Consider the following 3,613-nt stretch of genomic DNA (forward strand, 5'->3'; position numbering starts at 1 on the left):
GCCATCTTTTCCTTTTCCACCTTCATTACAGATTCAGGTCCACAGTTCTGATCTGCAAGTACCTGTTGGCACCCACCTTCTGACCATTCTCCTTAAAGGTATTCGAAGACAAAAACAGAGAAACACTTCCTCAATGCTTCGGAATGTAACTTTGTTTTCTATCCACGCAATGTTGACAGAGCGTTTCCAATGGCACCACTGGTCTCCTAAGCATCTCCAGCCATTCTGATCAGCTCAAGTAATGAGGCTTCACATTTTTCTCTTTAATATTTAAATCAATAATAGATTCAGAATTGATTTATCCCATGATGTATCTAATGATTCACATTGTGCTTTTTCCAATGTAGATAGCAAATTTCAGTTTTCTGAAAATGTTGTATAAAGCATATACTAAGCTGACTTTTCCATGGAATATCCTGGCACTTCTCTCCATCTCCTGCCTCTTTAAGTCTCTGGCAATCCCACAGGAGCAAACCACCAAAGTTGCTCTTGATGTCAACATTTTCAATGAGTCTTTTTGTTCCCAGGAATGACTGTTGCTCTAATATAAAGGAAAATGTGTTGAATGGCAAAATAGCTTCTAGGGATTTGGCAATAGTAATACTATTCTTATCACAGACAATAGTTGGAATCCTGGGCAATGTCTCTCTTCTTCACCATTATCTATTACCACACTGAAGGCAGGTTGAGACCCACAGAATTGGTTCTGAAGCACTTGATTGTATCCAACTCCCTGGGCATTCTCTCTAAAGGAGCTGCCCATGCATTGGCAGCTCTGGGATTGAAATATTTCTTCGATTATTTGGGATGTAAACTTCTTTCATAAGTTCAGAAAGTGGGCGGGAGGGTGTTCATTAGCAGCACCTGCCTCTTGAGTGTCTTCCAGACCATCATGATCAGCCCCATGAACTCCTGTTTGAAGGAGCTTAAAGTCAAAGCCCCAAAGTACATTGGCTTCTCCATTTCCCTCTGTTGGATCATGTGCCTGATAGCAAATTTTATCATTCTTCTGTATGCGTTGTATGTGTCTGGGAAACGGAGGAGCAGAACATCACAAAGAAAAGGGATTTTGAATACTGTTCTACATTCAATCATGAGACAATCACAGTTTCCGTATATGCAGTGTTGATAGTATTTCCTGAAGCTTGCTTGTGTGGGCTCACAATCTGGGCCAGTGACTCCATGATTTTCTTCCTGCACAGACATAAGCAGCGGGTCCAGCACATTCGAAGCACTAATGTCTCCCCCAGATCCTCTGCTAAGTCCAGAGCCACCCAGAGCACCCACATCCTGGTGAGCACCTTTGTGTCTTTTTACATCATAACCTTCATCTCTCATGTTTATATTGCTTTTATTTATAATCCTACATGGTGGTTAATAAACACCTCTGCCCTAACTTCTATATGTTTTCCAACTGTCAGCCCCTTTCTGCTTATGAGATGAGTTCCTACTATAACCGGCATCTGCTTTGTGAGGGTAAGAAACACAAAATCCCCTACTCTTACCAGAAAAATGTAAATGCTATGTTTTTGCATAAAACTCAATTGTTTATTCTCACCAGACACAAAAAGGCAATACAGAATCCTAAAGAGAAGACACATATCTTTCTAAGGTGGAGCCTATAAGTATTTGGGATCCTCAGATGCCTGAATGAGGACACTACATAAGCATAGTCAAGGTGAATGAATCAGGGTAGCCTCATGTGGCGAATAAGTTTAAGAATTCTCTGAGCTTGCACCAATGGGTTAACAAGGCTTAGGATGGAAAGCCACCAGAGGGCAAAAGTGCCCACAGCATAGAACAAAGCAGAGAGAGGAAGCCGCTGTCACAAGACAAAAGCGTCTGAGACCAGGAATAGGCAGAAAGCCACTGCAGCAGAGCTAATTAGCGAGAAAAATACCTTGTTCACCCTGAGGTAGCATGCCCTATCTTAGCCCCTAGAAAAAACAAGATAAACAGACAAGGTGCCTGGTGCCTGCAATAAACGGCCCGTCTACTCAATGCCAGGACTTTGATTTGTCTTGACCCTAACTCCTAACACCAAATACCTTCAAAACCCCCCCTCTCTCACACACACGAGTTAATGATCACTGTTTTATTGTCTCTTTCTGCATGTCCGTCACGTTTGTAAGTCCTTTGATCCTGATAAATATGGAGCAAAGACCCTTACTCAGGGCTGTTGTCTCTTCCCTGACATTAGCCTCTCTCGTATTCAATTCTGCATCCACTCTCTTGCTGGACAACAGAGAACTCCAGCCTCAATGTTGGCAACAGCCTTGTCCTGATTAATCAGAGCACTTGAACGAGTGACAAATTCATGGGAAATTCTGCCAGGAGCTAATACAGTCCAGAAATGACTGCTGGATATCGTTGGAAGACAGGTCTACCATGGGTTTCTCATTATGTTCATGTCTTATGAACAAAAGTATGGACAGCTTTTCTTCTAGACCGTTTCCTTATGTGTGTTTAGAAAAGGTCCTTGGAAGACAGGGACCATGTCACTCTCTGGAACATTAGGGTGACTTATTTGCTGTACAGGGAACAAAGATAATGTCTTCCTCATGGAAAAGAGTACAACAGGTGTGTTAGCAGTTCTCTTTAAAAGATCTCATTTTGCTGTACTCAGGCCTCCACGGTTGTGATGCAAACACACTGCATGTGTAGCACTCATCTGGGCCCCTCGGCATCACCATGATTGGAATAAGGTCAGGACAAGGAAGGGAGCCAAGAGAAACTTGCTATCAGGATGTTCATGCTGCCTGCTATGCCTTGAGCAATAAAGTGTTTTGTTTTCATCTGTAAATCTCACATTTTTTGCCAGTAGCTATAAGAGTTACAGGCCAGGGGTGCCTGGGTGGCTCAGTCAGTTGAGTGTCCAACACTTGATTTCGGCTCGGGTGATGATCCTAGCGTCATAGGATCGAGGCCCATGTCACGCTCTGTGCTAAGCTTGGAACCTGTTTAAGATTCTCTTTCCCTCTCTCTGTACCCTCTCTCCTGCTCACAGTCCCTCTATATGTACAAAATGGAATGTAATGTAATGGAATGGAATGGAATGGAATGGAATGGAATAAAAATGAGTTGCAGGCTAATCTCAAACACTCACTATTCCTGAAATAACCATAGCTGTCACCCAAAACAAACAAAAGATAGATCCAGAGAGAAACACATAAATGATAGAAGATAAATAGATAGAACTCTTTAAAAGTTCGGGGCGCCTGGGTGGTGCAGTCGGTTAAGCGTCCGACTTCAGCCAGGTCACGATCTCGCGGTCCGTGAGTTCGAGCCCCGCGTCGGGCTCTGGGCTGATGGCTCAGAGCCTGGAGCCTGTTTCCGATTCTGTGTCTCCCTCTCTCTCTGACCCTCCCCCGTTCATGCTCTCTCTCTGTCCCAAAAATAAATAAACGTTGAAAAAAAAATTAAAAAAAATAAAAATAAAAAAAATAAAAAATAAAAAAAAATAAAAGTTGGATTAGGGGCGCCTGGGTGGCGCAGTCGGTTAAGCGTCCGACTTCGGCCAGGTCACGATCTCGCGGTCCGTGAGTTCGAGCCCCGCGTCAGGCTCTGGGCTGATGGCTCAGAGCCTGGAGCCTGTTTCCGATTCTGTGTCTCC

At 43.6% G+C, this 3,613-nt stretch overlaps 1 pseudogene; it reads left to right on the forward strand.

Moving 5' to 3' along the window:
• Positions 1 to 1,687, forward strand: LOC123578011 (annotated as a pseudogene).
• Positions 1,688 to 3,613: the final 1,926 nt, after the last annotated feature.

The sequence above is a fragment of the Leopardus geoffroyi genome, chromosome E2 (genome assembly GCF_018350155.1).
Source record: "Leopardus geoffroyi isolate Oge1 chromosome E2, O.geoffroyi_Oge1_pat1.0, whole genome shotgun sequence".
NCBI classification, from domain to species: Eukaryota; Metazoa; Chordata; class Mammalia; order Carnivora; family Felidae; genus Leopardus; species Leopardus geoffroyi.